Here is a 26821-nt window from a genome sequence, read left to right on the forward strand (position 1 = left end):
CGCGGAAGATGCCTGTGCAACCAGGATATAACTTCACCAACACTTGGTCCCCAACTTGGAACCCTGCGGGCCGACGGTGTTTGTCCGCCCACTTCTTCATTCTCTTTGCCGCTTTGTGTAGGAATGCCTTCGCCAACTCATTCTGCTCGTGCCAGTCGCGAACAAACTGATAGGCAAAGGATGGCCTTCCCTTTTCTTGTGCGGCAAGCGTGTGCGGGGTCAGTGGCTGCTGCCCCGTGGCTATCTCGAACGGGCTGTGGCCTGAAGACTCGCTCTTCTGCAGATTATAGCAAAACTGTGCCACATCAAGGAGCTTCACCCAATTTTTCTGATTGGCACTAACAAAGTGCCTGAGGTACTGCTCCAAGATCCCGTTGATACGCTCTGTCTGCCCATCAGTCTGCGGATGAAAGCTAGTTGAAAACAGCAACTCAGAGCCAAGTAGCCGAAATACTTCACGCCAGAACTTGCCCGTGAAGCGAGCATCGCGATCACTCACAATGCTCTTTGGTATGCCTCAGTGCTTCACCACATGCTTTACGAACAACTCTGCAGTCTTCTCTGCAGGCACTCCTTAGAAGCTGAAATGAAGGTGGCATACTTTGAGAAACGATCCACCACGACCAAAATAGAACTGAGGCCCTCTACCTTTGGCAGACTAACAATAAAGTCCATGGAGATGCTATCCCAAGGACGTTCTGGAATTGGTAGAGGCTCAAGGAGACCGGCAGCCTTCTGGTTTGTCCCCTTATCTTGCTGGCAGATGAGGCATGTCCGCACATACCCCTCAACATCGTCTCTCATCTGCGGCCAATAGTAGCCGCGCTCAAGGAGTGCTAAGGTCCCCTCCTGACCAGGATGGCCGGCCCATAGTGTATCATGGCACTCCTTGAGTAGCTCTCGGCGGAGGCTTCCCCACCGTGGTACAAAGATGCGCCCCCCTTTTGTTACGAGGAGGCCGTCTTGTAGCCAAAATCGCCGAGTCTTCCCTGCCTGCGCCAGAGAAACAAGGTGTTGTGCGGTCGGATCTTGCTGCGTACCCTCGCGGATGCGGCTCAACAATGCACCCTCCAAATGCACTTCAGAAGACTCCGCACGCACAGCAGCCAGTTCAGCCCTACGGCTCAGGGTATCCGCCACAACATTGGTCTTTCCAACCTTGTACTCCAAGGCAAAGTCGAACTCAGCCCAAAACATCTGCCATCGAGCTTGCTTGGGCGTCAGCTTCTTTTGCGTCTGAAAATAGCTCGTAGCCACATTGTCCGTCTTGACGACGAACTCGGCACCCAAAAGGTAGTGCCGCCAGGTCCTGAGGCAATACACAATGGCGGTCATCTCACGTTCGTGCACTGTGTACCACCTCTCTGCATCCTTCAGCTTACGACTCTCATATGCGATCGGATGCCCGTCTTGCATAATAACTCCGCCAATGGCAAAGTCTGAGGCATCAGTATGGACTTCGAAGGGTCTCGAATGATCAGGCAGTCGCAGCACTGGCTCTCTCACTAAGGCTTTCTTCAAGCCCTCGAAGGCATCTTGGCACGCTCCTGTCCAGAGCCATACCCGATTTTTCTTCAACAAGTCTGTGAGGGGCGCAGCAATGAGGGAATAACCTTCGATGAAACGCCGATAATAATTTGCCAAGCCGAGGAATGACCGCAATTCTAGCACTTTGCTTGGCGGAACCCATTCCTGGATGGCCCTTATCTTCTGCCCATCCATACGCAGCACACCACGCCCCACAACGTGGCCAAGGAAGCTGATCTCCTCCTGCCCGAAGAGACACTTCTCTCGTTTAACACAGAGGTCATTCTCCTTCAGCACCTGAAGCACTGTTCGCAAGTGCCCGACATGTTCCTCCATGTTACTGCTGTAGATCACGATATCATCCAGATAGACTACCACAAACTTGTCTAAGTAAGGGTAGAAAATCTGGTTCATTAGAGTCGTGAATGTGGCTGGAGCATTGGTCAACCCGAATGGCATTACTAGAAATTCGTAAGCACCATAGCGGGTGACACAAGTTGTTTTCGGCTCATCACCTTCGGCAATCCTCACATGCCAGTAACCCGATCGCAGATCTAGCTTGGAAAAGATACGGGCACTGCCTAGCTGATCGAACAAGTCTGCTATCAATGGCAATGGGTACTTGTTCTTCACCGTAACCTTGTTCAAGGCCCGGTAATCCACACATAACCGTTTAGAGCCATCATGTTTCATCTGAAAAAGGACCTGGGCACCAAATGGGGCTTTTGATGGACGAACAATGCCTGCGTCCAACATTTCGTCTAGCTGCCTGCGCAGCTCCTTCAACTCTGCTGGCCCCATACGGTATGGAACCATTGCGGGAGGCTTTGCTCCCGGGGTCAACTCAATCTTGTGGTCGACCTCGCGTCTTGGCGGAAGACGCTTTGGCAATTCCGGAGGCATCACCCCCCGAAACTCCTCCAATAGAGGGGCTAGGGTCGGCGGCACTGCTGCTTCTACCTTCCCTTCATCTGCACGCACTGCAACTAGGAATGTCTGCTCCCCATGCTTGACACCCTTCTTCAGTTGCATTGCTGATAACACTGAAGACTTGCCTTTCTGCGTGAGGCACTGCACTGTGTGGGACAGGTCTGATCCCATGATCGTCAACGTGTTAAACTTTGGCAGCATCATCACATTCTGGCTTCGCAGAAACTCCATACCCAGAATCACCTTGAAATCGTCCAGGGGCACCACAGAGAAGTTGGCTTTGCCGACCCAACTCCTCACTTGAGTAGCCACATCTCTTGCTTCACCAAGAATGGGCTTGGCCTCAGAGTTTACTGTTTTGATAGTCCTCTGCTTTGGCCCAGTTTTCAAGCCCAACCGCTCTGCCTCTTCCCGCGAGACAAAGTTGTGTGTGGCCCCGGAGTCTACCATTGCCGAAGTAGACTTTCCATTCATAATGACTTCTACGTACATAAGTTCCTTACTGACCTGCATGTTCTTAGCTGCGCAACTTCTAGCTGCGTTAATCGATCGCATGGCGCCCATCCTCGGTTGCATGGTCTCAGTGTCACTGCCTTCAGTGTCGCTGCATTCTTCCTATGCAGCATTGGCTTGCCCGTCGTCCTTTACAAGGCGCTTTGGGCATTGCCGGGCGATATGTCTATCACCACAGAACCAACATGTCACAACCGCACCCTTGTTGCTGTTGTTATGCTTTGTGTAGTTCTGTTTCTTTTCGGGTTGATGGCGTGTCGACGCCTCACCTTTATCGTTGCGCTGCTCATCCTTCTTGCCTCCGTGGTCAGGCTTCTTCCCAACTTTGGTTGATGGGGTGAAAGGTTTGCGCTGAGTATCAACTAAGCGCTCCGCCGCCACATATGCATCTTCCAAAATACGGGGGTTGCTCCTTTCCACTTCGGACTGTGCCCATGGTTGAAGTCCCACAATGAACCAGTTGAGCATGTCGTCCTCTGGCATGTTAGGTATCTCCAGCATAAGCTTCTGGAACGTTCGGACATAGTCTTGCAACGAACCAGTATGTTTGAGTTCACGAACCATCCGGTAAGCCTGTCTCTGCGCATTTCTTGGCATAAAGTAGTTGCGCAACTCTACTTTGAAGTCGTCAAAGGTGTCTATCACACATTGACCCCTCTCCATGTCATTGCGCTTCCGCCTCCACCAAGCGATAGCATCCCCATCAAGTAAGGCCGCTGCAGCCTTGATCCTCAGATCTTCAAGGGTCACATTTTGGATATCCAAGTAGTCTTCTACTTGGAACAAGAAGTTCTCAATAGCCTTGCTGTCGCGAGAACCATTGAATTTTGCGGGTCTAGGTACATCAATCCTTGATGGTCTCTCACCATTTCCGCCATTCAGGGTCACCGTCCGCTGCAACGTACGGTTCTTCAACTCAAGATCGGTCACTGTAGTCGTCAACGAAGTGACCTGCCCCATTAGTAAGTTCACCTGCTCTTGCAGGCTCGCCACCACATCATTCAATCCATTGAATGATTCACATGCGCGTGAAATCGCTTCATCATGCGAAGTCACATCTTCCACCAACTTATTAACAGTTGCAGCCAACTCTTCTTGGCCCCGAGGTGAATCCATCTCCTCAGCTTCGGCAACTGCCTTGCCTCTGGTGTTGCGCAAGTGTTGATAAGGCGCCACGATGTCTTGCTCACAAATCGCAGCCTGTCGGCGTGTCTGTCGACACCGACTCCGGAGTCCCTTCCCCAGCACGAGAACGGGCTCTGGTACCACTTGTCACGGGCCTATTTCCTTCAATGGGCCAGCGCGGCGCGACGGTCCTTCCTTACCGCCGCAAGCCTACTCGTCAGCTCGCTTGCCGGTCGCGGAAGCTTATGATCAGAGTGCAAGAGAGCAAGAGAGAATAGAGGGAGAGAAGTTGCAATCACAAGAAGCAATCACAACGAGGGTGAACAAAAGAAAGCTCAACGCATTTGATTCATTCACAATTTTGCCCGCAGGCTATTACAATTCAAGTATACGGGCTGCCCCTTCGGGGTATTAATTCACCTGAACCGGGCAGCTTACATCAGACTCAACAAAAGCAAAACAGACTCTAAGCGCAACTGTACACTGTAAGTCGCAAGGGAACAGGCAGAATGGTAAAAACAAAATGCATCAACGAGCGCGCGCCCGTCGATGCATCTCTCCCAAAAGGGCGACGACAGGTGGGGGTACCTCGAGGGCTTCTTGCCATTGCCCGTCGAAGGAGACAGGGTGGCGGAGGAAGAGCGTCTCTCAGTCTCTGTTGTCCTACCGTGCCCCTTCTCTCACTCTCTGTTCCTCTACTGGACCCTGCAATTCCCGGCGTCTCCCTCTCGTTCGACGGAACAATCTCTTTCTCTGATCCTGGATTCTGATGGAATCTCCGACGCCCAGAGACTTCTCCGATACGACACCTCACTCACGATCCCTCCCTCCTGTTTTCCTTTCCGTTGCTGCTTCGAAGAGGATCATCGAAAAACTTGCTTTCTCTTCTTTGTTTTAAGAACCAAAATCTGTGATCGTCGGGATTTTCTCTAAATTTTCTCATTTTTTTGAGAAACTCCAATGTTTTTGTGCTTTTTGAACTTGGCTTCATGTTCCTTCCGTTTGTGTTCCTTCAATACTTTATTTTAATTAATTTTTGCTATTTTTTTTCTTTTTTCCTCTGAATTGGATTAAATTTCCGTCCACCCCGCTCCAGTGATTCCACGATGTGAATGCGATGATTTTATATTTGGTGAAACCTTTCGTTCTATCCTGTCCAAAATTGGAACGTTACGAAGGACAGATCGATACAGATTATCTCCTTTTGTGTATTCATTTGCTTCATCCTTAATTAGGCTGAGATGATGATGTCAATGTTTTCACTGTTTCATGATTAGGGATTTTGAATAGAACGTAGAGATAGATTGTTTGCTCGCTAGGTGATTTCATTTTGAATAGAACGTAGAGGTAGATTGTCTGCTTTCCCTAGGTGTTTTTCATGATTGGGGATTTTGAATAGAAGTATAGATGTGCTTGTCCATAGCTAGATATCAAGCTTCTTCTGAAAGCATCAAAACAAAGAGTAAGCGTCTTCCATTTCCCTTCTCCAGCCACAAGCGGACGGCGTCCTGAACCTAGGGCACCTATCGTCAACCTCTAGCGGACTGGCAGGATTTCTCCTTGGTAATGGCCACGATGTTCGTCCTCTTCTCATCGAAAATGACGTTCGTCCTCTTTCATCGTCGGGATGTTCGCGTTGGTCGTCAAACTAATTCAACCCATTATCCATGACTGTTCAAGTTGTCCGCACATCGCCATCAAACACTATAGCATCTGAGTATGGTCCAAACAAATGTTGGACTTTGAAACAATTGTTACGGAAGGAATAAAATCAATGTTCTGCTCTGTCTTTTTGGTTCATTTCTTCCAACCCTAGACAAGCCATCAAGGATGCAAGCAATTCGGATCAGAAACAGCTAAATATATTGGGGATTGGGATTTGATTGGATATGAAACAACAAAAAATTACTAAACCTCCATTATGGATCCAACCCATTTGCATCCCTAAGATTCATAAGTAAGTTGGTGAGGAGAGGAGAGACGGGATCAGACATCAGTGTGAAAGCCCAAGAAAAAGGTCCAGCCCAACTGGAGTACACATGCTTTGAACTTTGAAGACTAACCACAACCTAACCAGGTGGACTTCACTTGGTTTGTCTGTGGCAAAAGTTTTTATGGGTTATTAGGAGCGCGGATCTAGTCCAATCCAAGGTACCTTAGTTTGAAAACCATCCGAGGAGCAGTGGGTCCTATCCATCATCAAGATCTACAGGACTGAACATCACCAATTCAAAAGCCCATACTCATTATTTTGGACATGCTGAATCTGTTTATAAGGTCTGATTGAATCAAAACAACCTGCACCATGGTGATCCAGTGGCATTTATACATACAAATGTTTGCACCAAACATATTTCCAAAAACCTTACAAGTGTCCTTCCCAATGTTGTCAGTATCAGAATCAGACCTGTATCGTTTTGGCCAACGATTCAGGTGAATCAGCTGATACTGATTCTCAAGTGAATTGTTCTGAGTTGGCCAAAACCTAATTAAAAAAATATTACATGTCAATCAGAATGTGACACATGTTAAAGCCATTAAAATAATATTTAGCTGAATTAGGTCAGTATCGTATCAATTTTCTGGCAAAACGATTAGTATCGACCGATTCAGTCCCATACACACCGATACTGACAACACTGGTCCTTCCTATGAGATGAATGGCAGCGATGCATAATCATCCCTCTCATGAGATTCTCTCATGCAAATGAGAAAATGCATCTCATTGCACAACTAACCAAATATCAGAAAATGAAAATGAGAAATGGAATGTGATTTGAAATCACATTTGGAGCTAATCTCATGTGATTTCAAATCACAGGTTTGAATATGTGAATTGAAATCGTGTCTTCAAATCACATGAGATGCAACCATGTGATAAGAGGGATTCACCGATTCAGTACTCTATTCTGTTTGCAGTTTGAAAAAAGAAAGAAGATTAGAATCTAGCCAATTGTTTAATGATTATTTAAGGACCTCTTTTCTTGTTCAGTAGAGAAAGTGTAACCGCTGCTTATTACATATCATGTCATCCCCTGTTTTAGATAAAAAACATGTAAAATACTAGTGATGTAAAATACTAGTCATTACACTGAAATTTGATGAAGCAACTTGCGAGTTCAGATCATAAGCAAGATCAGCCATCTTGAAAAGATCAACATCTTTAGCCTTTTGCTAAAGATTATACAACCTGTAATCTGAGCATGATCAGTGCAAGGTTTACTTTTATACTGCAATATAAAGGAATTTTCTTTTAGCCATAAAATTCCCTGCTATCATCAGTCATCCGAAGAAAAGGTCAAATTAATATCTCCATCAGAAGAAAAAGGCAGTGTGTACACATACAGCTCCCACATTCTAGTGCAAACTTCAGAGCTGCAACTTAAATTCCAGTTCAGTACGTATCCCCATTTTCACAAGGCAATGACCAGTAAAGGTTTACTGAACAAGGAACTGCCCCAAGCCTGGACCGACAAACATCAATTCCTCAGCCTTCACTTTTACATCTCCTCGCACACACTTGAATGATTCCAGTGCCACAATTGTGATTTGGCGACAACCATGCATGTATAACACTCTGAGACTGCTGCATCCATCCTGAAGTGCCTGTAGCCCTTGATCACATAGATTGCGGCATCTGCTTACATGAAGTACCTCCAAATTCTTGCAATTGATCCCGATTGCCTCCCAACCGAGAAACTTCACCTCATGGCACAAAGCTAAACTCCATTCCTTCAGCACTGGACACCCTTTTGCAATCGCTTTCACAGACTCATCACCAACAAACCGGCACATGCGCAGGTTCAGAAACCTCAAGCAGGACCCACCAGCACCAATGCAGCCTAGGCCATCACCTCCCATCCAGCATCTTAAACTCGAAATGTTCAAGTACTCGAGACACCCGCTGCTAACGGTTTGCAAGAGGCCATCTGCTGTGAGTAAACAAGAATCAGCTTCCAGATAAGCCAGACTTGAACAATCCTTGAACCCATGTCCTCTTATGCCCCTACAACATGAAACAGTTACGGCCCGAAGCTTGGGGCAACCGGTAGAAAGAGCTGAGATGCCATGATCAGAAACAAGCATGCAGTACGAAAGATTCACATTTTCTAATGCCAAGCAAGAATTACCCAAGAATTCTAATGCAGCATCACTGATATTGCACCGATACAAACTGATGGACAGGAGATTGGGGCACCCAGAGGACACCAAAGAAAACCCATTATCTGTGATGCTAAAACAACAATCAAGAGACAAGGTTTGCAGCTTGAAGCCAGAAACCTGCAAATGGTTCAGTGCTGAATCAACCAACAGGGTGCATCCGGCCAAACTGAGAGAGGAGAGAGAATGGAACCGAGACAGAAGTCTTGAGAGATATCTGGAATACTTTCCCGGAGCATTAAAATCATGACATGACTGAATTTTTAAGTGCACATGAGCTGCATTCTGGATCTGGAGCCAGCGATGGCAGGTCAAGCCAAATGCCTCACGGTCAGTGTAACACTTAAGATGCTGAAATATAGCCACTAGGCAATCATCAGGTAAGTCAGAGATTACAGAAGGTCGGTCCACAAGTAGAGTCATTTATACTGAAAATGCCACAGGCATAAGAGCTGCATAGCTACATATTGTCATGCATTTATAGTGAAATGGCATCATGGCACAAAGCATTGTTGGTCATGCTAAACACCGCAAATAAGGATATGGATTTGAGAAACAGAAGTTTTAGACCCATCAAGATGAAGAACCCAAAAATAATTGATTTTGCTGGTCTGAGATAAAGGAGTTGAAGCAGCTGAAAAGGGGATAATGGCACTTTGTCAGATTTCTGCTACTCAGCATACAATGGAGGCAATCCGTCTGAGGACCCACAATGTGCTGTGCTGCAAGAAGTGAGCAAAACTAGCTTAGGCAGGGAAAGAAGCAAAAATTATAATAAAGGAAATATCAAAAGAAATTTAACATTACATAGTGTCCAGACTATAAAATAATACTCTGTTTCGCAAACTTGAACATAGAAATTCTGCATCTTACCAATACATGTGGATTGTGAAGTAGAAAACACAACCCATATCACGAGGCCTAACCTTGAGTCTTTGATATTTGATGAAGAAAGTGAGAAACCAGCACTTCAGATTAAAACTTATGGGATTCTCAAGGTCAATTGGCTTGATCAATTTCCTACTGTTTGAATTCTGCATTACCTAATGACATGGTTGAGTGTTGTTATTTGTGCATCAACGTGTACTTTATGTTCTAATGCTCAAAATCTTGCATTACATATCACCAGTATGGTTGTGAGGTTGTGAGGCAACATATGCACAACTGTGGAGTTGGTCACCAGTGAATCAAATGGTCCATGATAACTGATCTCATGCAATATATATATATATATATATATATATATATAGAGAGAGAGAGAGAGAGAGAGAGAGAGAGAGAGAGAACAGGGATCCTCCTGCCCTTTTTTCATTAGGTCACTGTTGGATCCTCCCTGATTTTTCGCTCGATCTGAACTGTTAGATATGTTTATCATTGTTTACTCCATAGAAAACATGTATTTGATTAAGCATCTTTATGCTCAGATGTGTATTTTAAAGAGATAAAAAAATCAATGGTTGATATTGTACTAAAATTTGATGATAAAATATTCACATCTTTACATCAAATAAATTTGAAACAAAGCTTGTTTATTAATCAATAAAAAATGATAAACATATCTAATGGTTTATCAAGCATAAAACACTCAAAACTATGATTTTTGGAGGGTCCTAGTGGTGACCTAACAAAAAAGAGGGTAGGAACCTTATATTTAAAGGAGCACGAAAAATAGAATGTAGAACGAACGCAATCACACACTGCACACGATTTTTAATGGGGTTTGGATCTGAATGATCCTACGTCCACGACCCTTCACCTCAACGTTTTCTCTTCGGTGAGGGTTAATCTCTATTAAGTATTAATGTATATATAACATACAGGTGGCCAAGAATCATAGCCTACCAAGAATAACATCCTACAAAAGAACATGCTTTTGGAGTCCCGTTGGGACATTTCCTTATGTGAGAGTTCTTTCTTATGCGAGTCCCATAGTTTCTTCTTTGACACAATTTCGGCCTTGTATGCCATTCTTGGACTCTTTGATAACGAGGACTTCTTTTTGAGTGGTGATCTTCTTGAATCTTCTCAGTGCTGGATATGGACCTGGTTAGTAGATCCGGATATGGTATAGAGACGCCAAGTTCTCCAAAGAGGGCATGAACCCATGAAATTTTGGCATTTGCATTTGCTACTGCTTTGTATTCGGCCTCTGTGTTGGAACAGTTAAACACATGTTTCTTTGAGCTCCACAAGATAATAGTGTATCGAGACGTGGATTTTCTATCATCAAGGGAACCAACCCAATCAACGTCTATAAAGACAGACAGAGAGGCAGAGGTGGACTGTCTTATCAGAAGTCCATAATCAACATTCTCCTTGAAATGTCGCAGAATTCGCTTCATAGCAGTCTAATGTTCAATAGATGGTTGATACATGTATTGACATACTCAATTCACCCTAAAGGCAAGGTCCGGGCGAGTAAGAGTCACATATTGCAGTGCACCAACCACACTGCGGTAGAGAGTGGGTTCATGAAAAGACAGGTTGTTTGATGTTAACTGTGCAGAAAGAACCATGGAGGAGCTGACCGGTTTGGCCCGAAGCATGGACGTCTGGTGTAGGATGTACAAAATATATTTGTGTCGTGAGAGGAGATCATCTGCCGTGTGAACAACTTCAATGCCCAAAAAATAATGTAAAGGCCCAAGGTCCTTTAAGGCGTGTAATTAAGGATCGAACAAAGGTAGGAGAGCTGCTTGTAACGAGAATGTCATCAACATATACAAAGATATAAGCAATTAAATTAGGTTTCCGCAAAATAAAGAGAGAGGCATTTGCCCAAGATTCAACAAAATCGTTGTGCACAAGCGCATTACTCATATGTCAATACCATGCCTAAGGTGCCTGTTTGAAGCCATAGAGTGCTTGATGAAGCTTACACACATGGTGAGAGAAGCGGGAATGCCGAAATCCTGGTGGTTGCTCCATATAGACATCCTCATTAATAGAACCATGAAGAAACACATTGTAAACATTCATTTGGTGAACAAGCCAACGCTGACCGAGAGCCACGGAGAGGACAACACAAATAGTAGGAGGTTTGATGACAGGGCTAAAAGTTTTAAAATAGTTTATGCCCTCTTCTTGATGAAGGCCCTTGGCAATAAGATGAACTTTATATCACTCAACTATGTGCGGATACGGGTGCGGCACTTTAAAAAAACTTGGGTGCTGGGGTGTGAGGAGTGTATATATATATATATATAATTTTTAATAGTTTTAAGTTAACACTAATGAAATAAAAACAATTATCATATCATCAATTCATCATGCAATAGATCAAATTAACAATCTATAATTGCTATTTCACATCAATAAAAAATAACACAACATTGGTGTAGATATACATATGTATGTATACGTGTACGTGTGTGCATTTATGTATTTATAATTTTATACATATAATGTAGATAAAAGTGGACTTGGTTAGGGTTAACTGAATCTACTTTTGGATAAAAATGGACCTCGGTGTGGTTAACTTCACCTGACACAAAGAAAGTCGTGTCCAAGTGTTGCACTGGCATAGGTGCGGGAGCGAAACGGATGAGATGCCCTATTAGAAGAGTTTGTGTTACATAGCGTTCAAGAGAACCATCAGCTTTCCTTTTAATGTGATAGATCCACTTACATCCGATCAAGTTCTGGGATGGATCAGGAGGGACAACAGTCCAAGTCTCATTTTTTAGTATTGCAGAGAATTCGGTCTGCATAGCATCACGCCAATGAGACTGGGCTTGAACATGTTTAAAGGTAGTGAGTTCTATGTTGGTAAACTGTTTAGAGAGGAGGGCAATAGGTAGAAGGTGCTTGGTTACTTGGAAAAACTTAGGCTTAAGTGTGTCATCCTGTGCACAGGTAACCATGTAATGAGTACGAGGAGGAGGAGGAGGAGGGTCAGGTAGGTGTGGGCGAAAGTTAAAACCCAACATTGTTAGAGCTTCAGAGGAACTATCAGAGGTAGAAGATATGGGTGACGTAATAGAAGGATGGGTAGAGTTGGCAGTCTCTTAAAAGAGGTTGGACTGCCCAAGTATGGGTCTTGTGTAATGCATCTAATTGTATTTTCATAGCTTCTACCAATTCTTTTATGTTTTTAGCTTCTTTGTAGTTAGATGGTTCATGATATGAATGAATTGCTAGAAGACATGACCTATAGTTTGGAGAAAAAGATTCATAGGAGACAAACATATCTGGAGGCCTATGTATCCAATCATATCTTCTAACACTAGATTCTTCAACATTTATTGGTGGACTATACCTTTCAAAAGCAAATGGATGCTCTCTGAGTTGGTTCTTTTTCTTCACTTGCTCCATTAATAGACTCAAAATTATCAATATCATTATTATCAATAATTTCATTATTTGATTTAGATAACAAATCAAATAAGGCATACTCGAATTCTTCCTTGGGTTTCTTAAGATCAAATCCAGTTTCATTTTCAAGAAATGTTACATTTTTAGAGACATAAAGTTTATCATTTGTTAGATCATAGCATCGATAGCCTTTTTGATTTTTGGTATATCCAAGAAAAACATATTTTATAGCTTTAGGAGAGAGTTTGTTATATTTTTCAAGAAGCACAAAGTATTTACACCCAAAGACCTTTAGTCTTTTCAAATCGGGAGAGATTTTAAAAAGTTTTTCAATAGGGGATTTGTTTTCCAAAGTTTGAGAAGACATTCTATTTATTAGGTATACCGTAGTAAGTGCGACTTCGGCCCAATTTTTTTTTTGAATTTTTTTTTAAATGAGTAGGGTCCTAGTAGTTTCAATAATATGACGATGCTTTCTTTCAGAAATACCATTTTGTTGGGGTGTCCTAGGATAAGATCTTTGGTGTAAAATACCATGAGTTTTTAGATAGAATTGAAATTCATTTGAAAGAAACTCTCCCCCCTGAGTCAGAGCGAAAGATTTTAATATTTGTTTCAAATTGATTTTTAAACTCCGCCTGTGTATAACTGTTTAGTTATGCACTGTCGGTCCCAAGCCCGAATAAAGGAGGAGGGTTGCGGTAGGCCTGTGACAGCCAGCATAAAAACTTAGTCATACCCTATGAATATGAACCAATATGAGAATTTCGTTGGGGCGTTCCATACTGAGCGACGCGCTGTACTCTATAGGCCTGGAGGCAGTGATAAATGGGCAAGGGTTGCTAGGTCGTCGCCCGAAAGCGACGCGTCACACCGACGCCCGGGTGTGGTGTCAAATAGGCAAGGGTTCCCTCACTTTGTTGGACGGGTGGGGGCAAAGAAGTTAGTCCAAGACCATAAAATTAGATTAGCCACTTTGAACATAGGGTCTTTAACTGGTAAGTTGGTAGAGTTAGTAGATGTTATGTGTAGGAGAAAGATTGATATTTTATGTCTACAAGAGACCAAATGGGTAGGTGAGAAAGCAAAAGTGATAGAACCTTGGGGATATAAGATTTGGTATACAGGAATAAATAGGAATAGAAATGGAGTAGGGATTGTTATGAGTCGTGAGTTTATAGACAATATAGTTGAGGTCCGTAGGAAGGGTGATAGCATTTTACTTATTAAATTAGTATTATGTACGGATATTATTAATATTATTAGTGTTTATGCACCTCAAGTAGGTTTAGATGATTCCATTAAGCGTCAATTTTGGGAAGATTTAGATGGAGTAGTACAAGGGATATCTTATGGAGAAAGGTTTTTCATCGGCGATGACCTTAATGGGCATGTAGGCATTAGTAGGGATGGATTTGAGAGTATCCATGAAGGCTATGGTATAGGAGAAAGAAACGAAAGTGGAGAAAGAATTTTAGATTTTGGTTTGTCCTATGATATGATCTTAGCAAACACTTGGTTTAGAAAGAGGGAGTCTCACCTAATAACATTGAAAAGGGAGAAAGTGTAGCTACACAACATAGAGTCTTAATTTTAGATCTTAGAATTAGACAATGCCACAAAAGGGATAGACATAGGATAGATCCTAGAATTAAGTGGTGGGCACTGAAAGGAGCTAAACAAGGAATGTTTGTAGAGCGGGTAGTTAAGGAAGTTGATTGGTGTTTCGAGGAGGATTCAGAATCAATGTGGAATAAGATAGCGGGTGGCATGAGAAAAGTGACTAAGGAGGTTTTGGGTGAGTCTAAAGGCGGTGCACCGCTAGGTAAGGATACATCGTGGTGGAACAAGGATGTCAAATTAGCTATTAAGGTTAAAAGAGAGTGTTATAGAAATCTAAGTAAGAGTCGTGATAATGAGAATTTAGAGAAGTATATGATAGCAAAGAAGGAAGCAAAAAAAGTAGTTCGGAACGCGATGGATAAGGTATATAAGGAGGTTTATGACAAGTTGGATACCAAAGAGGGCGAGAAGGATATTTATAGGCTTGTAAAGATGAGAGATAGGAAATCGAGGGATCTGGGTATGGTTAGATGTATCAAATATGAAACGCAAAGTGTTTCAGTCAAAGATGAGGAGATTAAGGAGAGATGGAAAGATTATTTTTATAAGCTATTTAATGAAAGTCATGCTCAGGATCTTGGAGACTTCTCCATTCCTTTTCATGAGATGAATCGTGACTTCATGCGCAAGATTCAAAAGAAAGAAACTGTAGAGGCTTTGAAGAAAATGAAATCAAGAAGGGCAGTTGACCCAGTTGGTATTCCTATCGAGGCTTGAAAATGCTTGGGAGAGAAATGTTTAGAATGGTTGACAAATCTTTTTAACAAGATTTGGCGGACAAATAAGATGCCTAATGAGTGAAGGAATAGTACTTTGGTGCCTCTATATAAGAATAAGGGTGATATACAAGATTGCATAAACTATCGTGGTATAAAACTCATGAGTCATACTATGAAACTTTGGGAGAGGGTGATTGAGTCTAGGTTGAGGAAGGTTGTCATGATATCGGAGAATCAATTTGGTTTTATGCCTGGAAGATCAACTATGGAAGATATACATCTTCTTATACAACTTATTGAGAGAAATAGAGAGAGGAACAAAGATTTGCATATGGTTTTTATTGATTTGGAGAAGGCATACGATAGAGTACCTAGGAACGTTCTCTGGTGGACAATGATGAAGAAAGGTGTTTCTCTCAAGTACATTAGTATAATTAAAGATATGTATGAAGGAGTAGTAACCAATGTCCGCGCTTGTGGAGGGGTGACAACCAATTTTCCTATAACGGTTGGGTTACATCAAGGATCTGCTTTAAGCCCTTTCTTATTTGCTATAGTGATGGATGAGCTTACGAGATCAATTCAAGAAAATGTGCCATAGTGTATGTTGTTTGCTGATGATATTGTTTTGATTGATGAGTCTAGAGCTGGGGTTAATGCTAAGTTAGAATTATGGAAACAAACATTAGAAGCAAGAGGTTTTAAGTTGAGTAAGAGTAAGACAGAATACATGGAATGTCGATTTAGTAAGCAACGAAGTAGTGATGGGAGTGTAGTGAAGCTTAGTGAGCAAGAAATACCGGTGGATGATTGTGTCAAATATTTGGGATCTATCATTCAAAAGTATGGAGAAATTGATGGAGATGTAAATCATAGGATAAAGGTTAGGTGGATGAAATTGAAGAGTGCAACTGGAGTGTTGTGCGATCATAGAATGCCATTGCGGTTGAAGGGAAAGTTTTATAGGACGACTATTAGGCCCGCTTTACTATATGGTACGGAATGTTGGGCTGCCAAGAGACATCATATTCAAAAAATGAGTGTAGCTGAGATGCGTATGCTGAGATGGATATGTGGAAATACAATAAAAGATAAGATTAGAAACGAGGAGATACGTAAGAAGGTAGGCGTTGCACCCATTGAAAATAAGATAAGAGAGAATCGTTTACGGTGGTTTGGACATATTCGGAGAAGGCCTAATGATGCTCCAGTTAGAAGGATGGAGAAATGGGAAAATATATTAGTTAAAAGAGGTCGGGATAGGCCTAGGAAGACATGGATGGAGGTGATAGGGAAGGATATGAATGCTTTGAACCTCACCGAGGACATGGCATTGGATAAAAATGATTGGAGGAGAAGGATTCATGTGGAAGACCCAGAATGATTTTCTTTTTTGGTTCATATCGCCGACCCCAATTGTTTTGGGATGAAGGCGTAGTTGTTGTTATTTGTTGTTGTTTCAAATTGATTTTTAACAAGATTATGAAAATTTTTAAAGCATGAAAAAACTTTAGATTTGAGTTTAAGGAAGTAGATCCAAATATATCTACTAAAATCATCTATGAATATAACATAATATGAATAACCACCTTTTGACATAACGGGAACGACACCCCATACATCCGAATGTACTAATTCAAAGATTTTATTAGTTAAGGAAGTTCTAGATCCAAAAGGCATCATTTGCATTTTTTCAAGTATACAATCTTCACATACAAATTCTTTATCATTACAAAATTAAACAGTTGAAAGAGGACACATTAAACCTTAATGAACTATTCTATTCGACAAATTCATACAGAACAAGTAAAAGCAAAATCCTCATTGTGTTGCAAGCAATAGCTCAATGACACTTCATGAACTGCAGATCCTACCATTCTTGCACTTGATTTCATTTAAATCTAATGATTTCCAAGAAAAAAGCAAGAAAAGAAGAAAAATGAACTTATTCCAAAGCTGCATCATGCAGAAATTCTTGCATTGAATATCAAAAGAAGTTTGATCCTTATGTTATATTTGCCAAAACTCTAAGCCTACTTTTTGTTTGCAGCTTGTAACACTAATATTGGATAGGATATCTGTAATGAAATGATGGTCTTCAACAAATGCACAAATAACTCACAAACAAGTGTCTATTGGAGACACTACAAGCATGACCCTTAAAAGGGTATAAAAGGAAGAACACTTGAAAAATAAATAATACTTTATTCATGAACAAAATGCTTAAGAAGCATGGTAATTTACATTGAAGGGGTTCACCCCTATATATACAAAACAATGGGAGAGAGAGGAGAGCTCATTTTGAGCTCTCCAAAAAGAGACGTTGGATTCCAACGTCTCTTAATATAGCTGTTGGACTACAGTCCAACAACATTTATTATTATAGCTGTTGGACTATAGTCCAACAACATTAATTATAGCTGTTGGACTACAGTCCAACTGCTATTTGCACAGTCAAGTTCCTATCAAATATCTAGTTTCTATTGAACTAGATGCTAAAAAGAAAATAAAGAAAAATAGAAAAAGAAAATAATAAAAGAAAATATAATAATATTAAATTATATATATATATATATATATATATATATATTACAGTTTACATTTTAACACTCCCCCTCAAACTTACGGTACAATGAGCGAAAGTTTGTCTAAGAGGAAGTGAAATCTGGGAGCAACGAGAGGCTTGGTGAAGAAGTCTCCTAATTGATATTCTGATATAACATATGGCAGATCAATGGTTCCATGTAAGTATTCCTCTCTGACATAGTGACAGTCCATCTCAATGTGTTTAGTGCTCTCATGGAATGTCCGGTTGCTTGCAATGTAGATCGCACTTTTGTTGTCACAGCACATCTTTGAAGCTTGCGTTGCTTTAGCTCCCATATCCGCTAGCAATCGTCTGAGCCAAACAACCTCCATAGTGGTGGTTGTCATGGCTCTGTATTCAGCTTCGGTGGAGGAAAGAGAGACTTTCTGCTGCTTCTTGCACTCCAAGAAATTAAGGTTTCACCTAGGAACACACAAAAATCAGTAGTTGAGTGTCTATTATTGGGATCACTTCCCCAGTCAGCATCAGTATATGCAATTAAATTTAATGAAGATGAAGCAGACAAAAAGAGTCCTCGTGAAAGAGAGGATTTTAAGTATCTAATAATACGCAAAATCGCTCCCATGTGCACGGAGGTGGGAGCATGCTGAAACTGACTGACTGTATGAACCACATGAGTTATATCTGGCCTAGTAATGGAAAGATAAGAAAGAGCTCCAACAAGTTGTTTATAAGGAGTAGGATCATCAAGAAGTTCTCCATCATCAATTTTCATTTTAACACTGACAACTTCTGGAGTGTCTACTTTCTTATCATCTGTAATTCCAGACCTGAAAACGATATCAAGAGCAAATTTAGATTGAGATATCAAATACCCCCGAGGGGAATAAACAACTTCAATGCCTAAAAAATATCTTAATAAACCTAAGTCAGTCATTTCAAAGTGAGTTTTAAGAAGAGATTTGATATTTGCAACTCCCTGTTTGTCGCCTCCGGTGATAATCATATCGTCCACATAGAGAAGAAGAATAATGATGCCTGCATCAGATTTCTTAACAAACAAAGCAGTGTCAGTTAAACAAGATTGAAAACCAATATCAAGCATAACATGACTAAATCGGTCATACCAGGCTTTTGGAGTCTGTTTAAAACCATAAAGAGCTTTTTCTAAACGAAGAGCTTTACCCTTAGGGATACTAATACCAGGTGGGGCTTCCATGTATACTTCTTCAACGAGATTCCCATTCAGGAAAACATTTTTGACATCTAATTGAAAGATAGGTCATGTTCTAATGGAGGCCAAGGCTATTAAAGTTCTAACAATGGTCATACAGGCCACAGGAGCAAATGTTTCTTCATAATCGATGTCATACTCTTGGGCATATCCTTTTGCTACTAAACGGGCCTTATATCTTTCCAGGGTCCCATCACTTTTGCTTTTGACTTTGTATACCCACCTACAACCTATAGGTTTCTTACCCGGAGGAATATCTTGTATCGTCCAAGTATTGGCCTTTTCTAGTGCATCCAATTCTATTTTCATGGCTTCTATCCATTCTATATGATTTTTTGCTTGAGAATAGGATGATGGTTCAACATATGATTATATTAATGTAATGGCGGCCCTATATGTGGGTGAAAAAGATTCATAAGACACAAATTTTTCTGGAGGTTTAGAGATTCTAGACGTTCTTCTAGGTGAGACTTCAGAGTATTTTTGTAATGCACATGGAAGATTTTGCTCTCTATGTCTTGAATATTATAGACTAACATCCTTATGGATTTGCTCTTCATTATCATCATTTTCAACAACAATAGGACTTTGATCATTGTCAAGGTCACATCCAACATCACATTCATTGGATTTTGAAGTTGGATCAATTAAAAACGAGTATTCAGTGACATCCTTGGATTTTTCAAATTCAAAGAAGCTTTCTTTTTCCAAAAAAGATACATTTCTTGACACATATAATTTGTCATTTTGAAAATCGAAACACCTGTAGCCTTTTTTATTATCAGCATATCTTAAAAAGGCACATGGGATTGCACGAGGAGAGAGTTTGTCATTTCTGTTGGTGAAAACAAAACATTTGCATCCAAAGACTCTTAATCTAGAATAATCTGGAGTTAAATTAACAAGCTTTTCTATTGGAGTTGTATTCTTTAATGAGGAAGATGGCATCCTATTAATGAGGTAGGTGGCAGTTAGGACCGCTTCAGCCCAAAAACTTTTTGGAACTTGATTTGCAATTAGCAATGTCCTAGTAGTTTCCATAATGTGCCGATGTTTGCGTTCGGCTAGGCCATTCTGTTGTGGAGTGTGTGGACATGATCTTTGATGTGTAATACCATGTAAATTGAGATAGTCTTTGAATTCGTTGGACATAAATTCTCCCCCTGAATCAGTGTGAAAAACAAAAATATCATTTTGAAACTTATTTTTAACCATTTTATGAAATATTTGGAAGTTAGCAAAGACATCAGATTTATGTTTAAGAAAATAAATCCAAGTATGTCTAGAAAAGTCATCAACAAAAATGACATAATATGTATAACCACCGTTGGAAATAACTGGTGCGGGACCCCAAACATCTGAATGTATTAACTCAAGTGGTCGTGAGGAAACAAAAGTTCTACTAAGAAATGATAACCTTTTCATTTTGCCAAGAATGCAGTCTTTACAAGAAAAATTTTCAGAATTACAAAAATTTTCCAAACTTGGAAAATATTGAATTTTAGACATATGAGGATGGCCAAGCCTTTTGTGCCATAAATCCAATTTAATTTCTGAATATTATAACAAAATGCATTTTTGGGTAATTCCAAAAAGTCCATGTAATAAAGTCCTCCTTCTCTATGGACTTCCCCAATCAGCTTCCCTGACTGGGGATCCTGTGCCCAACAACCATAAGAAGAGAATGAGATATTACATCCATAATCAAATATTTGCGAGACAAATAAGAGATTCAAATTAAGTTTAGGGATATATCTAACTTCTGGGATAAAAAATCTTTTGGATTTTTGAAGATTTTCAAAACATCCTATTCCTTTTACTTCAAGAGATGTGTCATCGGCTGTAAAAACCTTTGACACACGTGAGTTGTTTTTAAGACATTCGGATAGACTATTAACATTTGGGGTCATATGAAAAGAAGCACCAGAATCTAAAAGCCAAGGAAAGTTACCTAGACCGGAGAAAGATGCAACTGCCGCTCCAGTTGAGGCTTCGGTTGAGGAGGATACCCCTTTGAGAAGAGGTTGAAGGATTTCCATCAGTTGAGCCATAGACACAGGTGCATCTTGATCTTTTGACTCAGATTCAACAAATGCAACTCTTTTTTCTTCTCTTCTTTTTAACTTTGAACATTGAGGCCTATAGTGCCCCGGTTCATGACAATGATGACAAATAACTTTTCTTTTATCAAAGTCGTCGTTTTGCCTTCCAAAATGAGGTGGCTTGTAAGTACGAGTATGATTCCCCGGTCTAGATACAGCTAAAACGGAGTCATCATCAACTTTTGAAGTACTTTTTCTAAGTCTATTTTCCTACATAGTGAGCTCTTCTATAGTATCAACAATAGAAGGAATTTTTCTACGATGTAAAAGGGCCGATTTGGTGGATTCAAACTCCGGCCTTAGACCATTCACAAATTGATAGAAATGTTCCATATCGAGTTGCTTTTGGCAAAGCTCGATGTCTTCGGCACAATGCCATTTGGGCTCAAGAAGAGCCAACTCTTCCCAAAGTTCGAACAACTCATTATAATATTCTCGAATAGTTTTATCTTTTTGAGTCATTGTCCGAACTTTATCTTGTAAATTGCATACATGTGCAATATCTTTAAAGGAATACATGTTTTTGAGGTATTCCCAAGTCTTATCGGCATGCTCAAACTTAGCTAGACTAGAGCATTTTTTAATGTCTATGCTATTGATGAGCCATGACATAATTTTTGCATGTCCTATCCTCCATTCTTTCCATTTCTTTTCATAAGTGGCTAACGCCTTACTCTTCTCTTCTTCCGTTAGAGGAACCTCTTTATCACCCTCTTTCTTGGTAAGAGATAGTTTAGGTTCCAAATCGGAACCATCCACTATACCCCATAAACCTTTTCCCCAAATGTGGTGCTTCATAATCGAAGCCCACATTACATAGTTAGTATCATTTAGCTTCATAGGAATGATGGTGATCTTATCATTGTCATCCATCTTTTACAAGGGTAAGAGAGGAATAAATAGGAGGAGAGAGAAAAAAAATAAAAAGAAAAGAAAAAGAGTAGACAAAGGAATAAGAGAGGATACAAAACCAAATTTTTTTGTAGCACAAGTTCGCCTTTCTTCAAACAAATCTTCTTGAGCCAAGAACAAGGTGATGAAACACCTTTTGTAAATGTGGCACGGAAATCGAAGCGGAAGCACTTCAAGATCTAAGGATTTCGTAGCTCTGATACCATGTAATGAAATGGTGGTCTTCAACAAATGCACAAATAACTCACAAACAAGTGTCTATTGGAGACACTACAAGCATGACCCTTGAAAGGGTATAAAAGGAAGAACACTTGAAAAATAAATAATACTTTATTCATGAACAAAATGCTTAAGAAGCATGGTAATTTACATTGAAGAGGTTCACCCCTATATATACAAAAAAGTGGAAGAGAGAGGAGAGCTCATTTTGAGCTCTCCAAAAGAGATGTTGGATTCCAACATCTCTTAATATAGCTATTGGACTACAATCCAACAACATTTATTATTATAGCTGTTGGACTATAGTCCAACAACATTTATTATAGCTGTTGGACTACAGTCCAACAACTATTTGCACAGTCAAGTTCCAACAGGAACTTGACTGGATCAAATATCTAGTTTCTATTGAACTAGATGCTAAAAAGAAAATAAAGAAAAATAGAAAAAGAAAATAATAAAAGAAAATATAATAATATTAAATAATATATATATATATATATTACAGTTTACATTTTAACAATATCTGCACTATATCACAACATATATGAAACTTTTATATCATAACTTTTGATGAGAGGTAACATATGTGGTTTTGATTGATATAATTGTTCAAGCAAGCATCCTGAATACTTCATACTAGTGTTGTAAGTATCGTAGTGTATCGTATGTTACACTACGATACATATTGTATCTATGGGGTTTTCCATACAATACACACCCGTATCTCGATACGAGTATGTATCTTACGATACACCTCTGCATCTTACGATGCACCCTTGTATCTTACAATATATTCAATATGGAGCACATCTTAAGATACACTATAAATGCAGTTTAAGTGTACTTATTTCAATTTTTTCGAAAATATATAAGGCCTCATATTCATCCTCAAAGAGCTTAAGAGTGATTTAGGGAGATTTTTTGAAAAAAAAAAGATAATAATGATTATAATACTTATGATTGACGTTATCTAATTCACTTTTGTTTGAATTTAAAAAAATTGGTTATGCAAAATTTTTAAGTAGTGAAAAAAACACTTTATGATATTTTTTTGTTTATGTAAATACACATTATTATGAATCTTGTGACTTATTAGCTTAGATTCTTCATTTAATATGCATATTTTTCATAGTTTGCATTTTTCTTATGAGATATGCATGTCATTTATAGCATATTATCTTGATTATTGAATGTTCAATGCCTTATGCATGACATTCATAGCACACAATTGTTCGATGTCTTATAGTTTCGTCTTATGCAATTCATCATTGTTTCTTGTGTTATAAATTTTTTAGATTTTTCCTGATTTTTTTATTTTTTACATTTTTATTTAAAACATACAATTTTTACGATATGTATGTTATTTTGGGCCCAGCTGATATGGGTTACAATACATTTTTTATAACCTTATTTCATACAAGAAGGGTGATATTTAGTTGGTGGAATCTTATAGACCTGCATATATGCTAAAATAAAGGGCACTCCTTTTTTATAATTTGAGAAATAAATATGCACTTGTGGAGGGGTGACAACCAATTTTCCTATAACGGTTGGGTTACATCAAGGATCTGCATTAAGCCCTTTCCTATTTGCTATAGTGATGGATGAGCTTACGAGATCAATTCAAGAAAATGTGCCGTGGTGTATGTTGTTTGCTGATGATATTGTTTTGATTGATAAGTCTAGATCTGGGGTTAATGCTAAGTTAGAATTATGGAGACAAACATTAGAAGCAAGAGGTTTTAAGTTGAGTAAGAGTAAGACAGAATATATGGAATGTCGGTTTAGTAAGCAACGAAGTAGTGATGGGAGTGTAGTGAAGCTTGGTGAGCAAGAAATACCGGTGGATGACTGTTTCAAATATTTGGGATCTATCATTCAAAAGTATGGAGAAATTGATGGAGATGTAAATCATAGGATAAAGGTTGGGTGGATGAAATGGAAAAGTGCAACTGGAGTGTTGTGCGATCGTAGAATGCCATTGCGGTTGAAGGGAAAGTTTTATAGGATGACTATTAGGCCTGCTTTACTATATGGTACGGAATGTTGGGCTGCCAAGAGACATCATATTCAAAAAATGAGTGTAGCTGAGATGCGTATGCTTTGATGGATATGTGGAAATATAATAAAAGATAAGATTCAAAACGAGGAGATACGTAAGAAGGTAGGTGTTGCATCCATTGAAAATAAGATGAGAGAGAATCGTTTACGGTGGTTTGGACATATTCGGCGAAGGCCTAATGATGCTCCAGTTAGAAGGATGGAGAAATGGGAAAATATATTAGTTAAAAGAGGTCGGGGTAGACCTAAGAAGACTTGGATGAAGATGATAGGAAAGAATATGATTGCTTTGAACCTCACCGAGGACATGGCATTTGATAGAAATGATTGGATGAGAAGGATTCATGTGGAAGACCCAAAATGATTTTCTTTTTTGGTTCATATCGCCGACCCCAATTGTTTTGGGATGAAGGCGTAGTTGTTGTTGTTGTTGTTGTTGTTGAGAAATAAATATGCACCATTCTAGAGGCATTTTCATCCATAACTAGAAAATCGAGCAAGCCGACCCTTCAATTAAACTGCTAAATGTGTAAACCACTTTTTTCCAACAACTTAATTAATTTAATTATTTTCTTACCATTTGAATTGTCTGACAGATAGTTTTCATGATATGTATGAGTCACTAATTGAACGCTATCTCGTGTTAGTCACACTATCCTAGTGAAGGGGTCTTGGTTTTGAATCTCTCATCAGGATCTATCCTACACCGTGACCAAAAAGAAAAAAACGAGAAGAAGAAGAAGAGAAAAAAGAAAAAAGGTAAATGCACATGCATCATTGATCACAAAACTCAACAATCCAGGTATACACATATAGTCCAATTTTATTTACAGCCTATCTCTCATCATAGAATAAATACTTGTCACTTGTTCCCAATTATGTACAAGAGACTAAAATTTCATCCTTCTAGGGGTGAGGGTCTGGGGCATCTCATTGATGAATCTAATGAAAATTTAGCATACATTATCTTGCCCGTTCATCATCTACTCTCTGTAGCTTGACTGTTAAATGGATTTGGTCACCAAATATGCCTGTAAAAGAAAATGCATGCCACACAGAACTGGAACTTTGAGTAGTCACACTGGATGGCATGTCCCCTAGTCACACGCCGAAACTTTCTCTTATTTTAGAATAGTCGACTATGATGAGTCAGTGCAACTACCAAATCTGTTTGTACAGTAGGTGGTTGCAGAGGTGAGATTATAAACTTGAAGTGACCAATAAAATGCAATTGGTTACATAGATACAAAGCACAGTTACAGTAAAAACACGCCATGTAGTTTGTGGAGCAAACCCAAGGGAGGGACCAAATGCATAGGAAGTGTCCAGATGGGACATAAAATAAGTCTACATGCAACCAGCACTGGTAGTTGAAAGCCTATCAACTGCCATATATAATTACTTTATTGGTCCAATTGGAGTTGACAACTCCATTACTTCTAATGTGCAATGAAAATATCCTGTCTTTAATTGTACGGTTTCTTTCTTGTTTTCTTCTGAACAATATTATTGATTTTGGTACAGGAAAAGAACAACTGTAGACCAATACATCCAAAAGCATTGACCATAAATAGAACTATCCATCAGTGCGCAGAGGTAAACCACATTTCACCCCACCAAAGAGCTGCCTGAAGAAGCTATAGTTGCAGTAATATAACTGAACTGGTTAGAGTCGTTCTATACTAACCGAGGGGCCTCAATTTGGGGGCTACACTCCATCTTGACTATCAATAAAAAATTAATCTGCTGAATACGTAGAATGTGTTTCTTCACAAAGGCATGAAATATCAATTAGTACTGTTCTTCCTTAGGCCTCCCTTTCTATGTAAGGGTCATCACATTCTACAAAATCAAGATGATGGGCACCCCCAGAATGATTTCAACTCAAAACAAATTGACCTGTATGCCCCAACTCGCAGCCTAGTGCCAATTTAAGCTTAAGAACTAAAAGAATTGCTGCTTCAATTACATACTACCGGTGACCAACCTAATTCATTTGATCAAATCAAATCCATGAAATACATGACAAATTACTCAAAAAATTGTCATCGGTCTGTTGCTTCATCCCTTATCCCATGCACCAATCTGAATCTTCACTCTAAGAAAAACAAAGACCCAACTCATCGTTGGAAGACAACCAAAAGATCGAGCCCATGCTCCTTGATTTCTATGACAATACAAACGGTGCAAAAAGCTAAGGCAGATTCTGTAGATTTCAGAAGAATGGTATCTATGCAAAGTTACCAATCAGAACATTGAGATGAATGTTCAAACTTCATCAATGGGAATCACACCAACAAAAAAACATATGCACTAAAATCTAAACGCAATCAGAGACGGGAATCGCACCTGTATGTGACATCCGCTGTGGACATTCTTGAGAGAGAGAGAGAGAGGTTGGAATTGATAATTGGTGGAGGGAGACCAAGAATTTATGGGAACCCTCTCTTTCTCACAAAAGTTTCAACAAAAAAAAAAACATTGCTTTTAAGATATTGATGACCATAGTGACTAGAAGTCCTCATGATGACGTTAACCACTAACCGTTAATGACGATAAACATGAGATGGTCTTACTATATAATAGCAACGTTTTTTCCCCAACCCTTTGAGTTATATGCTCTCGTACACGTCGCAAGTTTCAGTAATTACAAAACGCCTATTACATTTTTAACCCAACCTTTTGAGCTATTGTCTTAACACCTCTCAAGTTTTGAGTAACTACAAAAGTTGCTTTCTTTCTTTGGTTGTACGCCCCCACTTCAGTCTTTTAAAGACAGGTCCGTGACTAGGGCTGTCAATGGATCCGACCCATACCAAACCCTATAGGGTCA

The 26821-nt window shown here is 39.9% G+C and overlaps 1 pseudogene across 1 annotated transcript; it reads right to left on the reverse strand.

Moving 5' to 3' along the window:
* Positions 1–7101: 7101 nt before the first annotated feature.
* On the reverse strand, positions 7102–26467 carry LOC149833375 (F-box/LRR-repeat protein 12 pseudogene; annotated as a pseudogene). Its single transcript, XR_016433160.1, has 2 exons — positions 26338–26467; positions 7102–8978 (listed from the first exon to the last, which is right to left on the reverse strand). The product of XR_016433160.1 is annotated as an F-box/LRR-repeat protein 12 pseudogene (transcript).
* Between the last annotated feature and the right edge of the window lie 354 nt (positions 26468–26821).

The sequence above is a fragment of the Nuphar pumila genome, chromosome 7 (genome assembly GCF_984573655.1).
Source record: "Nuphar pumila chromosome 7, dmNupPumi1.hap1.1, whole genome shotgun sequence".
Taxonomy (NCBI): Eukaryota; Viridiplantae; Streptophyta; class Magnoliopsida; order Nymphaeales; family Nymphaeaceae; genus Nuphar; species Nuphar pumila.